Here is a 24,612-nt window from a genome sequence, read left to right as displayed (position 1 = left end):
CATTATAGTCTTGAGTTCTCCATTTTTTCAGGTTGCAATGGAGTGTGTAATGTCCCATTTGAGCATACAATAAGCATGCCCAATGGTCACACATTAATGCTCATTAAGGATTGTGTGTTCATTTTTAGTTGGCGGTATTTGCTAATATGGAACCTGAAGACCCACCTCTCCAACAAGCCTAAGGCCTTGTACGCACACTGCGTTTTGGCTACAGAAATTTGAGAAGATTGTTGTACCCTTTCTGTAGACATTCCCCAGCAAAACCTGTGGAGGGGGGAATAAAAAAAAAAAATTGAGGCACACTGCGCTTTTTTGCTCAAGAACATTCTTTCTGCAGAATTTCTTAAGAATGTACATGTCACATTTCTGCAGGTACCTGCATTTTTTTGCCATAGGTAATGGTAAAATTACGCAGGAACAAACCTGCGGGGGGGGGGAAAAACCCCAATGCATGCGTTATTGGTGCGTTTTTTAACACAGGTGTGCTAATCTTTCACTCTCGAAATTTCTTAATAATCCTTCTAGTGTAATAATAATTTTATTCATTTATATAGCGCTATTCATGCCACAGCGCTTTACATACATTGTGAGCCCCAATGGGGACAGTGTTGCCAAGCTAGAGTCCCTTTCAGTATGTCTTTGGAGTGTGGGAGGAAACCCACGCAAACACGGGGAGAACATACAAACTCCTTGCAGATGTTGTCCTTGGTGGGATTTGAACCCAGGACCCCAGCGCTGCAAGACTGCAGTGCTAACCACTGAGCCACCATGCCGCCCTAGTGTGCACAGGGCCTACAACCTACAAAAACCCTCAGACCAGTACACCACTTCGCAACCAGCCCTGTGCTCTCCTCCTGTACCCACCCCCATGCCCTGTAGACTGAGCCCTCGCAGGCAGGGTCCTCTCTCCTCCTGTACCCTCCCCCATCCCCTGTAGACTGAGCCCTCGCAGGCAGAGTCCTCTCTCCTCCTGTACCCTCACCCATCCCCTGTAGACCGAGCCCTCGCAGGCAGAGTCCTCTCTCCTCCTGTACCCTCACCCATCCCCTGTAGACCGAGCCCTCGCAGGCAGAGTCCTCTCTCCTCCCGTACACTCACCCATCCCCTGTAGACTGAGCCCTCGCAGGCAGAGTCCTCTCTCCTCCTGTACCCTCCCCCATCCCCTGTAGACTGAGCCCTCGCAGGCAGAATCCTCTCTCCTCCTGTACCCTCACCCATCCCCTGTAGACTGAGCCCTCGCAGGCAGGGTCCTCTCCTCCTGTACCCTCCCCCATCCCCTGTAGACTGAGCCCTCGCAGGCAGAGTCCTCTCTCCTCCTGTACCCTCACCCATCCCCTGTAGACCGAGCCCTCGCAGGCAGAGTCCTCTCTCCTCCTGTACCCTCACCCATCCCCTGTAGACCGAGCCCTCGCAGGCAGAGTCCTCTCTCCTCCCGTACACTCACCCATCCCCTGTAGACCGAGCCCTCGCAGGCAGAGTCCTCTCTCCTCCTGTACCCTCCCCCATCCCCTGTAGACTGAGCCCTCGCAGGCAGAATCCTCTCTCCTCCTGTACCCTCACCCATCCCCTGTAGACTGAGCCCTCGCAGGCAGGGTCCTCTCCTCCTGTACCCTCACCCATCCCCTGTAGACTGAGCCCTTGCAGGCAGGGTCCTCTCCTCCTGTACCCTCACCCATCCCCTGTAGACTGAGCCCTCGCAGGCAGAGTCCTCTCCTCCTGTACCCTCACCCATCCCCTGTAGACTGAGCCCTTGCAGGCAGGGTCCTCTCCTCCTGTACCCTCACCCATCCCCTGTAGACTGAGCCCTCGCAGGCAGAGTCCTCTCTCCTCCTGTACCCTCACCCATCCCCTGTAGACTGAGCCCTCGCAGGCAGGGTCCTCTCCTCCTGTACCCTCACCCATCCCCTGTAGACTGAGCCCTCGCAGGCAGGGTCCTCTCTCCTCCTGTACCCTCACCCATCCCCTGTAGACTGAGCCCTTGCAGGCAGGGTCCTCTCCTCCTGTACCCTCACCCATCCCCTGTAGACTGAGCCCTCGCAGGCAGAGCCCTCTCTCCTCCTGTACCCTCACCCATCCCCTGTAGACTGAGCCCTCGCAGGCAGGGTCCTCTCTCCTCCTGTACCCTCCCCCATCCCCTGTAGACTGAGCCCTCGCAGGCAGGGTCCTCTCTCCTCCTGTACCCTCCCCCATCCCCTGTAGACTGAGCCCTCGCAGGCAGGGCCCTCTTCTCCTGTACCCTCACCCATCCCCTGTAGACTGAGCCCTCGCAGGCAGGGCCCTCTTCTCCTGTACCCTCACCCATCCCCTGTAGACTGAGCCCTCGCAGGCAGGGTCCTCTCTCCTCCTGTACACTCACCCATCCCCTGTACACTGAGCCCTCGCAGGCAGGGCCCTCTTCTCCTGTACCCTCATCCATCCCCTGTAGACTGAGCCCTCGCAGGCAGGGTCCTCTCCTCCTGTACCCTCACCCATCCCCTGTAGACTGAGCCCTCGCAGGCAGGGTCCTCTCTCCTCCTGTACCAGTCTGCTTTGTACAGTTAATTGTTGTTGTACCAGTTTATGTATACCTTTCACTTGTAAGCTGCCATGGTATAAATTGCGCTATAATTATTAGTAAATAACATTACACCTTCAGCTAAAATGCTGGTGATAGTACCCCTTTAACTATTAAAATAAATCTTTATATAGCACTAATCTATTCCACAGCGCTTTACATACATAAGAACACTGTCCCCATTGGGGCTCACAAAAATAGAAATTCCCCATCTATATTTCTTTGGAGGGTGGGAGGAAACTGGAATACCCGGAGAAAACACACGCAAACACGGGGAGAACATACACACTCATTGCAGATTTTGTCCTTGGTGGGATTTGAACTCAGGACCCCAGAGCTGCAAGGCTGCAGTGCTAACCACTGAGCCACTGTGCTGCCCCAACTATTCTAATTATTCAAACACACTCACTATAGCAGGGGCTTGGCCTGCAGTTACACTTCTCCAGCCTTTTGCCAGTCAGATCACTCTTCTGACTAGCTTCCCTTAACCAAAAGCTCATGCAGATGCAATCATTCCCAGGGACACTATTTTAGGGCATTACTGTACATGTGCTGCCCCCAGAATGATAGTGCCCACGCTGTCAGCAAATTGAGCAGTTCATAGTAGAAGAAAGGCCAGAGCTGTAATTGTAGACTAAGCCCCCCACACTCGTGAGAGCATTTACATAAGAATTCATAAATTACTGGAAGACAATGGAGACTGATATATATAAAGGCATGGAAATAAGTACTGTGATTACATTCTTTTTGGAGGTCTAATGGGCTGGCAGGTTCCCTTTAACCCTCATGACAACTGCAGCACGAAGCCACACAACTCAATGGATTTCAGTTTGAGTATTATTATAATAGCACTATAAATACTATATCAGTGGGGGTCCAAACGGCAGAATGTTTCTCAGAGCCCCAATGTGAGCAGAGCTGTGGTCACTAGTCTACGGTACAGCACATTTGCCATTACTTCTGCATTTGGCTACAGAGGTCATGTGCTGGTGGATGTAGGTAACAAACAAACCAGGCAGGTGTGCTCTTATTACAATGGAACCTCAATTAGCGAGTAACTCAGTTAGCGAGTATTTCGCTATACGAGCAAAGCTTGTATCTCCGTTTACAAGCAAATACCGCACACTTCAGAGTCTGTACATACACCGTACTCTAACCCGCTCTTGCAGTCTGCATGCACAAACATTATACTCACCTTACCTTCCATTGCCAGCCTCCTGCAACTTACACATCATGTGTACCAGCAAACTGCAAGTTCCAGGAGGCCGGCGATGGAACGGAAGGTAAGCATAATGTGCGTGCGTAGAATGGCACAATAGGGGACCAGGATGGGACATTTAACAATTTGTGGAACGAATTGTCTGCATTGCAATGATTTCCTATGGGAAATCTTGCTTTGCTGAACAAGTACCTTGGTTTACAAGCACAGTCCCAGAACGGATTGTTCTCATTAACCAAGGTTCCACTGTAGAATTCTGTTACTAATAAAGTTAGTGTATTTTAAAATTATGAAGTGTACAATACACAAAATAGCAGTTTGTATATTAAAAATACAAACTATTCCTTCTGTAATCTTGTAACCACAACCCTTACTTGCCAGTACATAGACCATTATCTTTCTTAATTCACATCTATGAAATCCTTGTACAGTCTCAGACTTACATTGAGAAAGTGACTTCCAATCCACCCAAAACAATGAGGCAGCTGGCAAAGTGGTGACTATGCAGGGGGACAGGGGCAGCGCTGAGAATGGCTGCCCAGGGACAGGTAGGGATTTTAATGCTCCCTACTCTTTCCTCTCATTACCAAAACCTCCAGCAGTCTTCATGTTCGCCTCAGTGGCAGCTATGTAAAGGTAGCAGAATTATACACCACACAGATGGAGAAGCCAGTTTATTAAAGTAAAACTCCACATTCCTCATGTAACATGATGATCTTCTAGTATCCTCCTCTCACCGATACCACAGCCTTGTTCCTGCATGGAGAAAGTCAAAGATAAGGAACACTGCAGAATAAGCCCCAATAACCCAACACCACATTATGTCTCACTCAAGCTCAGACTGAGTACGGTAAAGTTCTCATAATTGAACATGGTCCTCAGTGAGGGCAAGTTTAACATCCTTGCTTGATCAAGACACTGCAGTATCTTCTCCTATACCAAAGCCAACTTACCAGCTGATTGGGAGGGTCTATTCTTCAGACTTCCACTGCCAAGAAGAAAAAAAAAATATTTCAATATTTCAGGCTATAATATACAGCTGCATATAACCACCCACCTGCTGATAAGGCCTGGCTCAGAGTCAGTTGAGTACTGTTTGTTAATCGTCAATACTACATTCAGTGAGGGCAAGTTTGTCATCATAGCCAGGCCTTCACAACCGAAAGTGTCAAGCACTTTGTAACATTGGCTAAGCCAACCCTGCCATACATGAGATAGGAACACAACGTACCTGCTGCATCACTGCAGATTATTCTACCAAGCTGCCACCTATATATTTACCAGCCTCCCATTGAAAAGGAAACTAGTCACGTTGGACGTGCAATCCGAACTGTGGACAGCACGGTATAGAGAAGCTGAGCAGAAGGGATATAGGCTTGGAGGGAAAGTCTGTACAAATTTGTATTTTAAGCATTGAAATCCTTGGAGTAGGTATGCAGGAGTCCAGTGGGCGGTGCCATCAGTGATTGACAGCTATCCACATGCACAGAGATGCAGGGAAGACAAGCAATCGCTGTACAGATCTCAAGCACACGACCACCACAGATGTCACTCAAAATGCAAGCTTTACTGAAACATTTCCCACAGTGAGCCCACCAAGAGATCAGATACCATTCTCAACCTGATAGTTAAAATTAGGAGCGGGAAATGCCCATTAAATAGTTTGGATTATGGATTTCCACTTTACAGAAAAAAAAAAAAAAAAAAAAAAGTCTTAAGAAATGCAGCATACAATCCTCAGAATCCCTCAGACTGATCGGAATCCACAGGTATTCCCATAAGAGCAGCAAGGATTACCAAGGTGTGTACACTGCCTAATACTTCCAGCTAGACCTGTATCTGCTGCACACATGTAGACTTCGTATTTGGCATCACTTCTAAAGAGAACCGGACTCTGAAATGCCCCATTGGAACACAGGCTGAACACCAGCACTGCATTCATAGGCTGTGGGGCTAAGGACAGCAATATACATGGCTACTGGCCAAACAAAGCTCCAGCTGATCATGCAGCAGACTGCCATCTTTCCAATAAACAGGAGAACACAGGAGTCCAGCCCATCTACACCACTGGTGGCAGCTTCCCTCCATGAGGCAATACTACTGTTAGGCTGGTTTCACACTATGTCTTTTTAACATCCGTTGAAAACGTTTTTTTAGCGGACAAGCGGATCCAGTGCAAATGCGTTTTCATTTCAATGCATTTGCAATGGACTCGCGTTAACATCCGTTCACCTGCGTTTGCGTGCGTTATAGTGCGGATCCAGTGACTTGCAGTTTTTTTAACATGTTTCAAAAACGCTACTTGTAGCGTTTTTGAGCTCCGTCCAAATACTTCAAATTGCTGGATCCTGACTAAACAGCACGCAAACGCAGGTGAACGCTGGCGTGCTGATAGACAGGATCCTGCTTTTGTACTGAGCATGCCCAGAAAGTACTGAGCATGCCCAGAACCAGTCTCGTGTGATCTGTCTCTCCTCCTCCCTCACCCTCTCTCTCTCTCTCTCTCTATGTCTTTCCCCCTTCCTCCCCTCCCTCTCTCTCTCTCCCACCTGAGAGCTGCGGACACTCGTAACCAAGGTAAATATCGCGTAACCACTTCTCTTAGTTACCCGATGTTTACGTTGGTTACGTGTGCAGGCAGCCCTGCTCCTAGCAGCTGCAGACACTCGTAACCAAGATAAATATCGGGTATCCAAGCCCGATGTTTACCTTGGTTACCAGTGTCTGCAGCTGTCAGAAGCCGGCTCCCAGTCTAGTTCCCCTCACTCCCGATCACATGACTCCAATGCCCGCCCCTAAACATCCAGTGCAGGATCCTGCAAAATAACAGATGCGTTTGCATACGTTATTTGCTGTAAAAGCAGGATCCGTATTTCCGCTAAAATAACGTTAAGTACGGATGTTAAATAAACGTAGTGTGAAACCAGCCTTAGTCAGATATTGGACACTCCAGATTGATATCGCCCCAGATGGCCGCCTGGCAGTTTAACCCCTTCACCCTCAGGCACTTTTCCATTCTCCACTTCTAAGAACTGCAACTTTGTCAATATAGCCGTAAGGCTAGGTTCGCACACTGCGTCGAAAAAAACGCATCAAAAAACGCATGCTTTTTTGCCGCGATTTGGAGCGTTTTTGGCTGCGTTTTTCCAATGCATTGCACGGGGGGAAAACACAGAAAAACGCAGAAAAGAACTGACATGTCCATTTTTTTTTTTAAATCAAAAACGCAGGTAAAAAAAACAGTTGTGTGCGGACAGCAAAAATGAAAACTCAGACTTTGCTGGGGAAGCAAAGTCCTGCAGTTTTGAGGCCAAAAACGCACCCGAAAAACGCGCAAAAACACCGCGAAAAACGCACTGTGCGCACATAGCCTATGAGGGTTTATTGCAGGACAAGTTGTACTTTTGAATGACACCATTCATTTTGTCCTATATTGTACTGGAAAATAGGGCCGTGACAGTGCAATTGCATTTTACAATGTTGTGGTGACCAAAGAACCATACTTCTGGAGTTTGGAATTTCTATATTTTTGATAGATCAGGCATTTCTGAATCCAGCATTTGTTTTATTTTCAAAGAGGCAAAAGTAGGGGTGATTTGAACTTCTAGGTTTTATTTTATGTTTAAAAACTTTACATTATTTTACTAGCCCCTCAAGGGGACTTTATGACTGTACTGTGACTGCTTGTGCTGATCAGCACGGTGCTGAAGTATTGCTCTAATCAGAACTGCTGTGTTCCTGTGAGTGTCACTGGCAGCATTCACAGAAAGTCCTAACAGTGACAGGGGTCATCTGGCCCCCCACGCATGACAGCCCATTGGCACCCTGTGCTCAGGTACCGGGGCCACCACGATTCCCATGAGAGCATGTTAGATCGCGCTGTCCAAGTTTGAAAGCACAATCTAGTTAACAGGAAGGGGTTGATCTGCGCTCTACGATCCACCCACGCCTGTTAGCTGCAAGTCTGCTGATCAGATCAGCAGACGTGGGGAATAATGCAGGCTCACCACACAAGTCTACATTAAAGGGGCAGATACGATCTAGGACATTAAGTAAATCCTAGGTCATAAAGGGGTGCCTTAAAGGGGCACTAATGTTCATTCTAAGTGTCCATCATGAAACTTGCATTTAATTCCCTACTGTTTGTCAACGACACTAACACCGGGGCCACACAGGGACTACTGCGATCCTCACATGACACTGCTTACACTGGCAGCACAGCAGCAGCCAAGTGTCTTTGACTGAGGTCCGATCGGACCACAGCTGCAGGGGCGGGCCAGCGCTGGTGGGGAGGGAGGGATTTCTCTCCTCCGTAGAGGGCTATTGCCATTCTCACTCTGCACTTGCAGTACACTGGTGTAATGAGTGCAGTGCGATTTTTCTCTCGCCCCATTCACTTGAATGGGTGTGAGAGAAAGTATCGCATTGCACCCGCAGCATGCTGCAATTATTTTTCTCTGCTCCAACCGGACTGAGAAAACAATCGCTCATGGGTGCTGGCCCATAGACTAATATTGGTCGGAGTGGAAAGAGATGTTTTATCACATTCCACTCACTCTGATTTTCATGCAGAGTTGGGGAGGGGGGAATAAAACTTAAGTTTAACCCCCCCCACCTCTCCCTGGTAGATGCTGCTTTACCTGAGAATCCCAGTGCATGCTGAAACTCAAATGAAGTCATTTGGCGGTAGAGGCTACAATTAGTGCTGCAGGCCCTGCCCCTGATGACGCTTTGTTGAGCCACCCAGCATGCACTGGGGTTATCAAAAGTAGTGTCATCACAAAATATGAGGGGGAGGGGGGAAGAGATAGAAGAGCAGTTAGTTAGAGTAGTATGGGAAGGATAGGGAATTTTTAATCAGTCTATTAGATAACTAATTTACAGCACTAAATAGATTGGGATTTAGGAGGAAACCTACTTTACCCTTCAGCCACCCCTTAGGCTCTGTGCGCACTGGGAAATGAAATTTCCTTGCGTAAATTCCGCATGCTCAAAGATTACCACACCCGCGGTAAAAAACCGCGGGAAACCGCACCCGAAAACCGCATGCGGTTTGCCGCGGTTTTACCGCGGCATTGTTCGCGGTTTTGCCGCGTGCGGGTTGGGATGTGCTTTATTGCATTTAATGCAATAAAGCACATTGAAGAAAAAAAAAATACATTTAATTCTGATAGTGGATAGACAGAAGAATAGATAGAGGGATAGATAGATAGACAGACAGATAGATAGAGGGATAGATAGACAGACAGAGGGATAGATAGATAGATAGATAGATGACAGGTCGCTGCATTTCCCACGGTCGGCAGTGAGTTCACATTACCGGCCGTGGGAAATTACCGGTAATTACCTCTGCTGTCTGCTGCATTCATTCAGCGCTGTGTCTGACAGTCGCGGCTGGATGTCAGCAGTGCAGGACACCGGAGCCAGAGCTGTGGACTACGCCGGAGCTTTGTTTGGGGGGGGGGGGTTAATAAAATGGTGAACGAGGCTTGTTGGTTTTATTTAAAATAAAGGATTTTTCTGTGTGTTTTATTCACTTTACTTACGGGTTGATCATGTCAGCTGTCACATAGACGCTGCCATGATCAAGCCTGGAGTTAATGGCGGTGGTCCCCCATCACCATTAACCCCTTGTATTACCTTGCCACCACTGCTACACGGTGGCAAGAAGAGCCGAGGACACGCCGGTATTGTCGCATAATGCATGCGACAGTGCCGGGGCAGCTGCGGCTGATATTCTCGGCTGCCGGAGGGGGAGTGAGGCGGGGGACATTAACCCTGCCCCTCTCCCTCCCCAGCCTGAGAATACCGGGCCGCCGCTGTGTGCTTACCTAGGCTGGACGGTAAATATGCAGCGGAGCACACGTTCTTTTTTTCTATATTTCCGTTTTCTTTCTATGTGTGTTCTATGTGTCTGTGTCTATGTGTTCTATGTCTATGTTTTCTGTATATGTCTGATGTGTGAGTGTGATGTCTATGTGTGTGATGTGTGTGTTTACTCTCTGCACGGCTTCCTCTTCCTGTAATGACATCACTTCCCTGCAAAACCGCAGACAAGCGATGTACATTACCGGAGGTAAACCGCGAAATACCGCAGGGAATAACGCAGTGAACCGCACAGAATTTGCTGCCTGCGTTATTCCCTGCGGGATTTCACGATTAACATTGGAGTCAATAGAGTGGAATCCCGCAGCGATGTGCGGAAAAGAAGTGACATGCACTTGTTTTTGCTGCGGGATTCCCGCAGCAAAACATGCAGCTGTCAAATTCCGCCCAGTGCGCACAGGATTTTTTTTCTCCATAGGATTTGCTGGTGATTCACTGCAGAGATGTTATGAACATTTTCTGCAGCGAAACATGCAGCAAATCCGCGGCAAAATCCGGTAAGTGCGCACATAGCCTTACAGTGCCTGGCAGCTCCACAGAATGCATGTCCCCTCATCAACTAGTGCTCAATACCAAGGAGACATTTCAGAACCAGTTTAACAAAAAAAATTTATATTATTAACAATTACTTCATACTTGTTACATTTACTGGGAAACTCATTTATTAGAGCCGGGTACAGATAAAAATAAACATTGCAAGCAGATCCCTGTGCAGAGGTCCCACAGCATGTCCCCTGTGCAGCCTGCACACCAGCGCATTACACAGGGGCAGCGGAATAGGGCAGCTCATACAGATCTATTCGGCTGCTCTGACCTAGGAGAGGCCCAGGACAACAAGCCCCATAACTATATAAGCCCCCACCTGACAGTTACAGCTTACCTGTAAGGGGCCTGAAGATGCCGGCCGACCGAACTGCAGCAAACTCCACGTCTAAGAAACACTCCTACAAGTAGAAGAAATGCTGTAAAAATCTGACACCTGCAGGGGGGCCACACAGGGGCTGGCTGTCCCACGGTGGCTGGGGGGGGGGGGGGGACCACACAGGGGCTGGCGGTCCCACGGTGGCTGAAGGGGGGGGGAACCACACAGGGGCTGGCGGTCCCACGGTGGCTGAAGGGGGGGGGGAACCACACAGGGGCTGGCGGTCCCACGGTGGCTGAAGGGGGGGGGGGGGGGGGAACCACACAGGGGCTGGCGGTCCCACGGTGGCTGAAGGGGGGGGGTGGGGAACAACCACACAGGGGCTGGCGGTCCCACGGTGGCTGAAGGGGGGGGGGGGGGACAACCACACAGGGGCTGGCGGTCCCACGGTGGCTGAAGGGGGGGGGGGGGGACAACCACACAGGGGCTGGCGGTCCCACGGTGGCTGAAGGGGGGGGGGGGACAACCACACAGGGGCTGGCGGTCCCACGGTGGCTGAAGGAGGGGGGGGGGGGGACCACACAGGGGCTGTCAGTCACACGGTGGCTGGAGGGGGGGGGGGGACCACACAGGGGCTGTCAGTCACACGGTGGCTGGAGGGGGGGGGGGGGACCACACAGGGGCTGTCAGTCACACGGTGGCTGGAGGGGGGGGGGGGGGACCACACAGGGGCTGTCAGTCACACGGTGGCTGGAGGGGGGGGGGGGGGACCACACAGGGGCTGTCAGTCACACGGTGGCTGGAGGGGGGGGGGGGGGACCACACAGGGGCTGTCAGTCACACGGTGGCTGGAGGGGGGGGGGGGACCACACAGGGGCTGTCAGTCACACGGTGGCTGGAGGGGGGGGGGGACCACACAGGGGCTGTCAGTCACACGGTGGCTGGAGGGGGGGGGGGGGACCACACAGGGGCTGTCAGTCACACGGTGGCTGGAGGGGGGGGGGGGGACCACACAGGGGCTGTCAGTCACACGGTGGCTGGAGGGGGGGGGGGGGGACCACACAGGGGCTGTCAGTCACACGGTGGCTGGAGGGGGGGGGGGGACCACACAGGGGCTGTCAGTCCCACGGTGGCTGGAGGGGGGGGACCACACAGGGGCTGGCGGTCCCACAGTGGCTGGAGGGGGGGGACCACACAGGGGCTGGCGGTCCCACAGTGGCTGGAGGGGGGGGACCACACAGGGGCTGGCGGTCCCACAGTGGCTGGAGGGGGGGGGACCACACAGGGGCTGGCGGTCCCACAGTGGCTGGAGGGGGGGGGACCACACAGGGGCTGGCGGTCCCACAGTGGCTGGAGGGGGGGGGGACCACACAGGGGCTGGCGGTCCCACAGTGGCTGGAGGGGGGGGGGGGGGGGGACCACACAGGGGCTGGCGGTCCCACAGTGGCTGGAGGGGGGGGGGGGGGGACCACACAGGGGCTGGCGGTCCCACAGTGGCTGGAGGGGGGGGGGGGGGACCACACAGGTGCTGGCGGTCCCACAGTGGCTGGAGGGGGGGGGGGACCACACAGGGGCTGGCGGTCCCACAGTGGCTGGAGGGGGGGGGGGGACCACACAGGGGCTGGCGGTCCCACAGTGGCTGGAGGGGGGGGGGGGGGGGGGGGACCACACAGGGGCTGGCGGTCCCACAGTGGCTGGATGGGAGGGGGACCACACAGGGGCTGGCAGTCCCACGGTGGCTGGAGGGGGGGGGGGACCACACAGGGGCTGGCAGTCCCACGGTGGCTGGAGGGGGGAGGGGCACACAGGGGCTGGCAGTCACACGGTGGCTGGGGCACACAGGGGCCGGCAGTCACACGGTGGCTGGGGGGGGGCACACAGGGGCTGGCAGTCACACGGTGGCTGGGGGGGGGCACACAGGGGCTGGCAGTCACACGGTGGCTGGGGCACACAGGGGCCGGCAGTCACACGGTGGCTGGGGGGGGGGGGCACACAGGGGCTGGCAGTCACACGGTGGCTGGGGCACACAGGGGCCGGCGGTCACACGGTGGCTGGGGGGGGGGGCACACAGGGGCTGGCGGTCACACGGTGGCTGGGGCACACAGGGGCCGGCAGTCACACGGTGGCTGGGGGGGGGGGGGCACACAGGGGCTGGCAGTCACACGGTGGCTGGGGCACACAGGGGCCGGCAGTCACACGGTGGCTGGGGGGGGGGGCACACAGGGGCTGGCGGTCACACGGTGGCTGAGGGGGGGGCACACAGGGGCTGGCGGTCACACGGTGGCTGGGGCACACAGGGGCCGGCAGTCACACGGTGGCTGGGGGGGGGGGGGGGCACACAGGGGCTGGCAGTCACACGGTGGCTGGGGGGGGGGGGGGGGGAGGGGGCACACAGGGGCTGGCGGTGCCACGGTGGCTGACTGCCACATTACTAACCCACACACTATTCACATTGCATGGAGTCAGATCAACCATCAACCCCGGCACTGCTGCCAGCCTGCACCTACATAACCAGGCGCCGCCGCCGCCCACCCCAGATCCACACAACAATGCACCGTGCCCACCCAGGGATAACACTACAGGCAGTACGTACACGATTGCGGACGGGACCGTGGACTCCTCCTATGGCGGCCTCCAGCCCTGGCCAGCACCACATTGACTCCAGCAGCCATGTGCAGCACACAGCTCCATGCTGGCAACAAGAGGCCGCCTACCTACGGCAAGCCCCTTATATTTCCTGCGTGACGTACCCCGCGCCGGAAGCAGTACTAGGGGGTTCTGGGAGTTGTAGTGTTGGACCGGAGAAGCCCTCGATGACGCCAAAGATGTGAGCACGTTGCGCATGCGCGTTTGAAATAGTTTGACGTTGGGGTTTATTTTTACCACAAAGTAGTTGTGTCATTGTGCGGGAGACCCCAAAGCAGCTGCGCCACATGCATGACACTGCCCTATTGTGCCATCAGTGTGTGGAGTATGCCACATAGGAGGGCTAGCACCAGTGTGGCAAAACCTGCAATGTATACTGCTTATCCTAGGGATATTACAATGGCGGGGGCAGGTACCAGCACCCCTTCCAATTAGCTGATAACAGGATTATCCAGGCTAGGCACAAATGTCTGCAGTCCCTAAGGCCTCTGTCACACGTATGTGCCTCCGGTACGTGTTTGCCAGTTTTTTCACGTACCAGAGGCACGTACACACGTGGACATATGATTTCATAATGGTTTGGATACACGTATTTTGCAACGGAACGTGTGTCCGAGTGTTCTTCACGCCGACGTATTCTCCGGCAGCACGGGTGTCACATGGCCCGCACCCGTACCACACGGATGTAGTGTGAATGCGGTCCCATGTGACACGCGCCGGAGAAACGTGTCATTATTTTAAAATAAAAAAAAACAAATACCTCCTTCAGACCTGCAGAATCTTCCGCTCCAAACAGTTGCTGCCGACCGCTGCTCGTTATGAGCGTGTTATGGAGGTGGGCGTGCTGTCACGGGTGCTGATCTCCGCCCCTCCGCTCGGCCGGAAGCAGCATCAGCGGGGAGTGGGCGGGGCTGGAGCCGAAGATCAGAACCCTGGACAGCAGCAAGGACCACATGAGTATGTAAATTACTGGTTCTCCGTGTGTTATCGCGGATAGCACACGGAGAACACACGTGGACCGCACGTACCAGAGACACGTACTTACCTGCACGCAACACGCAGGGGAAATACGTGTCTCGCGGCACGTGCGTGATTTTCACGTGAGTGTGGCAGAGGCCTTAATGTGGCCGGTGATGCCGAATTCTGGCAATGTGTGATGTGCATACGGTCATGATTCCTGGTATTCCTAGGACATGGCCACTTATACGGTGCTGAAGCTGGTTTCTTATTCGGCAGTTTCTTATTCGGAAATTTAGTATTTTCAGTTGTTTACAGGTTTAACAACACAAATAACACATCACAATAATAAAATACAATGCACTGATGTGCCCTAATATAAATAAATCAGCTGCGTAAATTATAAAACTGGCAAAAAATGGGCATTAAAGTGGGCACCGAAGTATGTTAGTGAAAGGGTTAAATGGCTTTGGGCCACTGATCTCACACCACATTTACATACCTAGTGATGCCCCACATGTGATCTGCATACATGGCTTCTCAGAAGTGAATTAGAAATCACATATATGCGGTCACATGATGGGAAATAATGTGCATGGTTCAGCAGATTGCACACTTCTGTCCCAGACACTTGTGGGTACTTTAGAGAAATGAACGATGTGCGTGCGATGAACGTTTTACCGTTCAATCACAATCGCACGTACCTGTCACACACTACAATGTACCTTACGATGTGCGTCACTTTGTCCTATCTGCGCTACTTTCCTGCGATAATGCTGTTCTGAATTGCTTGGACCACTGTATTTTAATGGATCTATGAATAAAAAGAAAGAAAAACTTTTTAACAGCATCCTGGATTGCTCACGTTATTGCTGGACTCTGCTCTGTCGTTGTTCACATTTGTATGGATGGACTCCTACATCCTGACCCGGGCACAACGGAGTTAACCAGGTCAGCTGAGGTTTCAGGAGTGATCTGGTCTACATTGTTGGATATATATATATATATATATGTTACAATATCTATATTTATATTTAACATTATATCTATCAATATTCATCTATCTTTATCTATCTATCTTTCTATAGCAATCTATCAAACTTTCATTTTTATTTTTTTATATATTTTTTTTTTAAATTAAAAATCAACCTATCTATCTATCAATCTATATACGGTATATATTTACCGTATTTCCATAATCTTGCTTACTTCCTATCTATATATATATATTTCAATGCATCTATCTATCTATCTATATTTATCTCTTTATCGATCTATATATCTATGCATCTCTTCATTATCTAACTATTGGTTTAGCTAACTATCTTTTTTTATTTTTTTTAAAGGACCCCCTTAAAAAAATAACATATATAGATGAGTAGATTGCGTGAATGTTTGAACGATAGTGAGGCCAAGAGATCGAGGGTTTTAAAAATGAGATGAGGGAGGTTTAGTTTGTTAGATTTATTTATTTAAAATATATATATCTATATATAGATATATATAGATATATTTTTTTATAAATATATACATATATATATATATATATATATATATAGATAGAAATAGAATGATAGTTAGATAATTATATTATTTGATTATTTGAAAATCAGATAAAAAAATACAAAGAAAGATATCTAAATACATAGATATAGAGATCGATATATTGATTGATATATTCTTCAAAAAAAATAGATAGACAGAAAAATCAAAATATTTATAGAGAGAGTTAGTTTGTTATCTATTTGGCTAGATACCTAGATAGAAAGATAGATTCAAATTTAGATAGAAAGAAAGATAGATTGATAGAAACATGAATGGATAGATAGATTGTAAGGCCGGCTTCTCACTTGCGATTAACTTGCACGAGTGCTATGCGAGAAATTCTTGCATTGCACTCGGACACATGTTAATCAATAAGGCAGCTCCCATCTGCTATTTTTTTCTCAGTCCAAATCAGACTGAGAAAAAAAATCGCAGCATGCTGCGTTTCGGAGAGTTTCTCGCGCGAGTCTCTCCAATGCAAGTCTATGGGAGCGGGTAAATAAACGGATGTCACACGGACGGCACACACACCATCTGTTACGGTTGCTGCGAGCACTGGAGACTAAGTCCAGATTTCCTGCTACTGCACATGTGCGAGCGCTGGAGACTAAGTCCAGATTTCTTGCTACTGCACATGTGCGAGCGCTGGAGACTAAGTCCAGATTTCTTGCTACTGCACATGTGCGAGCGCCGGAGACTAAGTCCTATTTTGGAGCCATTGCACATGTGCGGGTGACATCATCGCTGACACGAGGTCACATGTCTCTGACACCTTCTATGCCGATTGGTCGCTGGTCATGTGCTTGTGATGCCTTGCTCGGTGATAGGCCAGCATGATGTCACTCCTGTCGTTCTGGCAGCGGATTGGCTCTGGTGTCCTCCATCTTGGATGAGGCACAGAGTCTATATAAGACCCTGACACACGCTGCATGGCGCTCAGTCCTCTTGGTTTATGCATAAGAGTAGACGCTCTGTGCGCGTTCCTCTAGGCATTCCTCTGTCTATGCTAGGTGAGCGCTACCGGCAGGGTAGCGTTCTTATACCTTACAGCTTCGGCTGCTGTCCGTATCCTTACCTCTTAGGGGAGCGGACATAGGCAGGTGCCTGAGGCACATGGTCTGGCTGGGCCTTGTGGTTCGACTCGTAGGTGGACGTTGCCGCTAGGGTAACGTTCCTTATACTGCGACTAGCAGTTGTTCGTATCCTCGCACACTAGGGGAGCGAACAGAGGTAGGAGCTTTGTGCGGCTTACGCTGCTGTTCGTCTCTTTTGCACCACTAGAAGAGCGGACCTAGGTAGGTGCCATTTCGCACACATTGCCTTTGTCTCTGTGATTATTAACAGAGATCATTCCACACACCCTCCAAGTAAGGGAGGAATTGCTTTACTTTCTTATTATATCCTGTGAGTTAACAGAGGTATTGCACTCTGCCATAGTCTGCAGCAGAGTCTTTGCACGGTGGACCCTGACTGTCTGATACTCCTTTAGGTTTTTATCAGACAGCCCCCCGTAACACCATCCTAGTGACATCCGTTTTTCTAAATACATTTATCGCATGTTTCAGAAAACACTGGAAATGAGTGAGGTCTGACAATGTCGGTCAATCTCTATCTCTGTCAGTCTGTCTCTCCCTCTCGGTCTCTATTCTCTCTCTGTCGGTCGGTCTGTCGGTCGGTCTCTCTCTCTCTCTGTCTCTATCTCTCTCTCTATCCATGTCGGTCTATCCCTCTGCCTCCCTCTCTCATACTCACTGGTCCCCGATTTCCGGCGGAGCGCTGCACGGCGTTCACACTGCTCCGGTGGCTTTTACGCTTTTGAAAAAGCGCCGGCCGCTTATTATTCAATCTCGTATTCCCTGCTTTCCCCACCCACTAGCGCCTATGATTGGTTGCAGTCAGACACGCCACCACGATGAGTGACAGCTATCTCACTGCAACCAATCACAGCATCCGGTGGGCGGGTCTATATCATGAAGTAAAATCAATAAATAAATAATTAAAAAAAACGGCGTGCGGTCCCCCCCAATTTTGATACCAGCCGGGGTAAAGCCACACGGCTGGAGGCTGGTAGTCTCAAGATGGGAAGCTCCACGTTATGGGGAGCCCCCCCACCCTAAAAATATCAGCGTGCAGCCGCCTGGAATTGCCGCATCCATTAGATGCGACAGTCCCAGGACTGTACCCGGCTCATCCCGAATTGCCCTGGTGCGGTGTCAATCGAAGTAATAAGGAGTTAATGGCAGCAGCCCATAGCTGCCACTAAGTCCTAGGTTAATCATGACAGATGTCTCCCCAAGATACCTTCCATGATTAACCTGTTAGTTAAAGAAAACACACATCCAAAAAATCCTGTATTTGTAATAAATGACAAGAAACAACAACCTCTTTCACCACTTTATTCAAGTCCCCAAATACCCTTCCATGTCCGACATAATCCAGAGAGGTCACACGACGCTTTCAGCTCTGCTACATCAGAAGCTGACAGAGAGCGGACACAGACCACGACCGCTCTCTGTGAGCTCCCCGCAGCGACTGAAGTGAGTCGCGCTATCAGCGATGACGTCACTCAGGTTACCCGTGGCCACAGATCTCAGCGGGAGGACTACAGCTGTGGCCGCGGGTAACATCAGTGACGGCACCGCTGATAGCGCAAATCACTAAAGTCACTCGGTATTTATGTCACACAGACAGAGCCGCGGGATGACAATGAAGTCGGGTGACGTTCATCCGACTTCATTATGATCGTGCGGCTCTGTCTGTGTCTGCTGTCAGTGGCCATGTAGGAGAGCTGAATGGCAGATGACATAGCTGCAGAGAATAAAAAAGGATCCGTCAAATGTACTTTAAAAAAAGCACTCAAACGCATGCAAACACTAGGGAACGGTCCGTTTTTTGGCAGGATCCGGTAGACGGATCCAGTAAAAAAACCTTCAGGTCTCTGGCGTTGTCATGCGTTGTAATTTAAACAAAAAGGATCCGTCAAAAATAAGACAAAAAACAGCAACCAAACGCAAGTGAACGGTTCGTTTTTTTGCTGGATCCGGTAGACAGGTCACTAGCGGTGGCATGCGTTGTTCTCCTTTAAAAACGGATCCTGTAACATGCAGTTTGCGTTTTTTTGCCTTAAGGCAAAAAAACGCTGATGTGAAGCCAGCCTAAGCACCCAGCCTAAGCACCCAGCCTAAGCACCCAGCCTAAGCACACAGCCTAAGCTATGTGTGCACTAGAAAGTGCCTTTTTCTTAAGAAAAGAAACGGACCCTCTTAAAGAATCCCGCACCCACGGTAAAAAACCGCACCAAAACCGCAACGAAATCTGCATGCGGTTTTGCGCCGGATTGCTGCCGATTAGCAGCGGATTTCCAGCGGATTTTCCGCAAGTTGGTCCCTGTGGAAATTTTACCATTACCATTATGGCAAAAACCGCAGGTACCTGCGGAAAAGAAGTGACATGCTCATTAATTCCTCAGCGGAAAATCGCGGGTAAATCCGCGGGTATAAAAAAACGTAGTGTGCGCACAGCATTTTTTAAAACCCATAGGATTTGCTGGGGAATGACTGCAGCAATGTTAGACACATTTTCTGCAGCAAATCTGCGGCAAAATCCGCGATAAATCCGCAGCGTTTGCACAGGGCCTAAAGGTCTATGAACACACTCCACCCAGACGACGGAGGAGTCACAGCAGTGTGCGTATTAACGTTCTTTTCACCTGTTTCATTAGCATCGTATTCTTTTAATTTGCACTTTTATCAACCTCTGTTTTATAAGTGTTTACCTATTTTTTTATGACAAAAAAAAGAAAAGTGACTTAAAAAAACTGCAATTGATGAATTGGGCTCATAGTATTTAGCATAATGACTTAAATATTGAAAAAGGAACTTCCATATAAGTAAACATCACATGAAACACATGGGGCAGTAGGTGGCAGCAAACAACTGTATATTGTAGGCCAATGATGTCAGTTTCATAGGGCATTGCAAGAGCAGGGACTTCCACTGAGCAAATGGCTCCATGCTCTTAATCCCACATATCTGTAAATGAGTGGCTACACAGGAAAAGCCAATGATCTTAATGGTGTCAATTATGCTGTCAAACAGTACCAGAAGTGCAAGGATAGTACCCCCTGGAGTATCCCCATTCACCTATCTATCTATCTATCTATCTATCTATGTGTATATATATATATATATATATATATATATATATATATATATATAGTATACAGTGCCTACAAGTAGTATTCAACCCCCTGCAGATTTAGCAGGTTTGATAAGATGCAAATAAGTTAGAGCCTGCAAACATCAAACAAGAGCAGGATTTATTAACAGATGCATAAATCTTACAAACCAACAAGTTATGTTGCTCAGTTAAATTTTAATAAATTTTCAACATAAAAGTGTGGGTCAATTATTATTCAACCCCTAGGTTTAATATTTTGCGGAATAACCCTTGTTTGCAATTACAGCTAATAATCGTCTTTTATAAGACCTGATCAGGCCGGCACAGGTCTCTGGAGTTATCTTGGCCCACTCCTCCATGCAGATCTTCTCCAAGTTATCTAGGTTCTTTGGGTGTCTCATGTGGACTTTAATCTTGAGCTCCTTCCACAAGTTTTCAATTGGATTAAGGTCAGGAGACTGACTAGGCCACTGCAACACCTTGATTTTTTCCCTCTTGAACCAGGCCTTGGTTTTCTTGGCTGTGTGCTTTGGGTCGTTGTCTTGTTGGAAGATGAAATGATGACCCATCTTAAGATCCTTGATGGAGGAGCGGAGGTTCTTGGCCAAAATCTCCAGGTAGGCCGTGCTATCCATCTTCCCATGGATGCGGACCAGATGGCCAGGCCCCTTGGCTGAGAAACAGCCCCACAGCATGATGCTGCCACCACCATGCTTGACTGTAGGGATGGTATTCTTGGGGTCGTATGCAGTGCCATCCAGTCTCCAAACGTCACGTGTGTGGTTGGCACCAAAGATCTCGATCTTGGTCTCATCAGACCAGAGAACCTTGAACCAGTCTGTCTCAGAGTCCTCCAAGTGATCATGAGCAAACTGTAGACGAGCCTTGACATGACGCTTTGAAAGTAAAGGTACCTTACGGGCTCCTTTACTTTCAAAGCGTCATGTCAAGGCTCGTCTACAGTTTGCTCATGATCACTTGGAGGACTCTGAGACAGACTGGTTCAAGGTTCTCTGGTCTGATGAGACCAAGATCGAGATCTTTGGTGCCAACCACACACGTGACGTTTGGAGACTGGATGGCACTGCATACGACCCCAAGAATACCATCCCTACAGTCAAGCATGGTGGTGGCAGCATCATGTTGTGGGGCTGTTTCTCAGCCAAGGGGCCTGGCCATCTGGTTCGCATCCATGGGAAGATGGATAGCATGGCCTACCTGGAGATTTTGGCCAAGAACCTCCGCTCCTCCATCAAGGATCTTAAGATGGGTCGTCATTTCATCTTCCAACAAGACAACGACCCAGAGCACACAGCCAAGAAAACCAAGGCCTGGTTCAAGAGGGAAAAAATCAAGGTGTTGCAGTGGCCTAGTCAGTCTCCTGACCTTAACCCAATTGAAAACTTGTGGAAGGAGCTCAAGATTAAAGTCCACATGAGACACCCAAAGAACCTAGATAACTTGGAGAAGATCTGCATGGAGGAGTGGGCCAAGATAACTCCAGAGACCTGTGCCGGCCTGATCAGGTCTTATAAAAGACGATTATTAGCTGTAATTGCAAACAAGGGTTATTCCACAAAATATTAAACCTAGGGGTTGAATAATAATTGACCCACACTTTTATGTTGAAAATTTATTAAAATTTAACTGAGCAACATAACTTGTTGGTTTGTAAGATTTATGCATCTGTTAATAAATCTTGCTCTTGTTTGATGTTTGCAGGCTCTAACTTATTTGCATCTTATCAAACCTACTAAATCTGCAGGGGGTTGAAGACTACTTGTAGGCACTGTACACATGTTCAGCTTTATATATTAGATATATTAGTGTGTATGTATGTATGTATGTATATATATATATATATATATATATATATATATATATATATATACAGTGCCTACAAGTAGTATTCAACCCCCTGCAGATTTAGCAGGTTTACACATTCGGAATTAACTTGGCATTGTGACATTTGGACTGTAGATCAGCCTGGAAGTGTGAAATGCACTGCAGCAAAAAAGAATGTTATTTCTTTTTTTATTTTTTTTTTTTTAAATTGTGAAAAGTTTATTCAGAGGGTCATTTATTATTCAACCCCTCAAACCACAAGAATTCTGTTTGGTTCCCCTAAAGTATTAAGAAGTATTTCAGGCACAAAGAACAATGAGCTTCACATGTTTGGATTAATTATCTCTTTTTCCAGCCTTTTCTGACTATTATGGAGACCATTGCGGTGGAGTACGTTACTTATGATATTGACTGAAACCAATGTCCCCACTGCCATGAGATCTTCCCGGAGCTCCTTCCTTGTTGTCCTTGGGTTAGCCTTGACTCTTCGGACAAGCCTGGCCTCGGCATGGGTGGAAACTTTCAAAGGCTGTCCAGGCCGTGGAAGGCTAACAGTAGTTCCATAAGCCTTCCACTTCCGGATGATACTCCCAACAGTGGAGACAGGTAGGCCCAACTCCTTGGAAAGGGTTTTGTACCCCTTCCCAGCTTTGTGACCCTCCACGATCTTGTCTCTGATGGCCTTGGAATGCTCCTTTGTCTTTCCCATGTTGACCAAGTATGAGTGCTGTTCACAAGTTTGGGGAGGGTCTTAATTAGTCAGAAAAGGCTGGAAAAAGATAATTAATCCAAACATGTGAAGCTCATTGTTCTTTGTGCCTGAAATACTTCTTAATACTTTAGGGGAACCAAACAGAATTCTAGTGGTTTGAGGGGTTGAATAATAAATGACCCTCTGAATAAACTTTCACAATTTAAAAAAAAAAAATAAAAAAAGAAATAACATTCTTTTTTGCTGCAGTGCATTTCACACTTCCAGGCTGATCTACAGTCCAAATGTCACAATGCCAAGTTAATTCCGAATGTGTAAACCTGCTAAATCTGCACGGGGTTGAATACTACTTGTAGGCACTGTATGTATGCGTGTGTGTATGTGTGTGTGTATGTCCGGGATTGGCATCTGCACCGTTGCAGCTACAGCCACAAAATTTTGCACACTCACACGTCTGGACCCCGAGAGAATCATAGGCTATGTTGTGACACGCAATTTTAACCCCGCACGTTCCAATTTACCAATCAATTTTGTCCCTATCTACATAACGGGGAAAAGTGAAACGAAAAGTGTATCCGCACCGTCCCATTTACAATCACAAAATTTTGCACAGACACCTCATGTGACCCAGGGAATGTCGTAGACTATGTTTTGACAGGAAAATTCAACCCCGCGCTTTACAGTTACTCTCCAAAAAACATGCCTTCATTAAAGTAAATGGCGCCTGGAACTACAGGTTATTAGTAGGTGCTGTGAGTGGTTGCTATAGGAACAAAAGACATTCACATATAAGAAGCTTATATGTGAGGTAATAAGATGTCGATGGGGAGACGGATAGAGAGAGACAGACAGAGAGAGACAGACAGAGACAGACAGGGAAAGAGACAGACAGAGACAGACCTGGAAAGAGACAGACCTGGAAAGAGACAGATGGGGAAAGAGACAGACAGACATGCAGACAGGGACAGAGACAGGCAGACATGGAAGGAGGAGACAGCCAGAGAGACAGACAAAGATAGATGGGGAAAGACACAGACCTTGACAGAGACAGACGGGGAAAGAGACAGAGAAATAGAGACAGACAAAGACAGGCAGACAGGGAAAGAGATATACAGGACAAGACACAGATAAAGAGACGGGGAGACAGACGGGGAAAGAGACAGACCTGGGAAAGAGACAGACCTGGAAAGAGACAGATGGGGAAAGAAACAGAGAGATAGAGACAGACAAATAAAGAGACAGAGACAGGCAGACGAGAAAAGAGGCAGACCTGGCAAGAGGCAGACCTGGAAAGAGGCAGACCTGGAAAGAGACAGACCTGGAAAGAGACAGACCTGGAAAGAGTCTGAAAAACGGGGAAAGAGACAGACGGACCACATTACTTGAACAATTTAGTTAAATCTGTGTGGAATATCTGTGGTGTTGAAATATATGTTGTGAAATGCTTCTATTAGCTTAGTTTTTGCCTTTTAATAATTACATTTATATCTATTTGTTATGTGGTTTTTGTGTGCAGAATACATTTTTGTTAATACATTCTATTTTGTTAACAGCAGTTATTAACCCGGGCGAAGCCTGGTAGTACAGCTAGTATTATATATACACGCTATGAATGCAATAAAATTTTACTAGATACACGTTACATACATGTATTTTTTTGTGAGAGCATTTTACCGTACACTCCTCAACATTGAAATTGTAACACCTGGAAGGAAAAGTCACGGAATTCTGAAAATCACAAAATAGACAGAAATTTCAATGATATGGAAATGATGAAATGGAGACATTTTCTGTATATCTTGATTTATTCAGTATCTAATATGAGATCCATGTTCAGAAATCCCCGCACTTACATGTCTTGGCTGCTGTCAGTGAGGTTATTAATGTCTCAGAAATCTGCTGCCACGCTAAGTGAACTTGGGCATGTTAATCATCAAGTTCCCTTTTCAATTGCCATTCAACGACGTTTCAAACCAAGATGTGCTCAATGAGAGACAAGTCAGGAGAAATTTGGAATTTTAATGTTGAGGAGTGTATATATACACAGATATATACAGCTCTGGCAAAAATATAAATGATTATTTTCAGTTTTTCTCTTTATAGGTATATTTTTGAGTGTTCTTTTATTCTATAACTACTGACAACGTCTCAGAAATTCCAAGAAATAAATTTTGTTTTTATTTTCTGAAAATGAGAAATGGTCAAAA

General features: G+C 48.5%; 2 long non-coding RNA genes and 2 other non-coding genes across 4 annotated transcripts in view; 1 reads left to right on the top strand and 3 right to left on the bottom strand.

Annotated features, from left to right (window-relative positions):
* Nucleotides 1-4,432: 4,432 nt before the first annotated feature.
* Nucleotides 4,433-13,248, bottom strand: LOC142291450 (uncharacterized). The gene is made up of 4 exons (XR_012750486.1): nucleotides 13,115-13,248; nucleotides 10,540-10,603; nucleotides 4,727-4,761; nucleotides 4,433-4,529 (listed from the first exon to the last, which is right to left on the bottom strand). It is a non-coding gene; the product is annotated as an uncharacterized LOC142291450 (long non-coding RNA).
* On the bottom strand, nucleotides 4,604-4,683 carry LOC142292812 (small nucleolar RNA SNORD103/SNORD85). Its single transcript, XR_012750831.1, has one exon. It is a non-coding gene; the product is annotated as a small nucleolar RNA SNORD103/SNORD85 (small nucleolar RNA).
* On the bottom strand, nucleotides 4,843-4,923 carry LOC142292813 (small nucleolar RNA SNORD103/SNORD85). The gene has a single exon (XR_012750832.1). It is a non-coding gene; the product is annotated as a small nucleolar RNA SNORD103/SNORD85 (small nucleolar RNA).
* Nucleotides 13,249-13,283: 35 nt separating the features above from the next.
* Nucleotides 13,284-24,612, top strand: part of LOC142291449 (uncharacterized) — a 28,474-nt gene continuing 17,145 nt past the window's right edge. The window contains exon 1 of the long non-coding RNA XR_012750485.1: nucleotides 13,284-13,348. This is a non-coding gene — a long non-coding RNA (uncharacterized LOC142291449). The remainder of the gene's footprint in view (nucleotides 13,349-24,612) is intronic.

The sequence above is a fragment of the Anomaloglossus baeobatrachus genome, chromosome 2, assembly GCF_048569485.1.
Source record: "Anomaloglossus baeobatrachus isolate aAnoBae1 chromosome 2, aAnoBae1.hap1, whole genome shotgun sequence".
Classification (NCBI taxonomy): domain Eukaryota; kingdom Metazoa; phylum Chordata; class Amphibia; order Anura; family Aromobatidae; genus Anomaloglossus; species Anomaloglossus baeobatrachus.
This window is presented reverse-complemented; position numbering and strand designations above follow the sequence as displayed.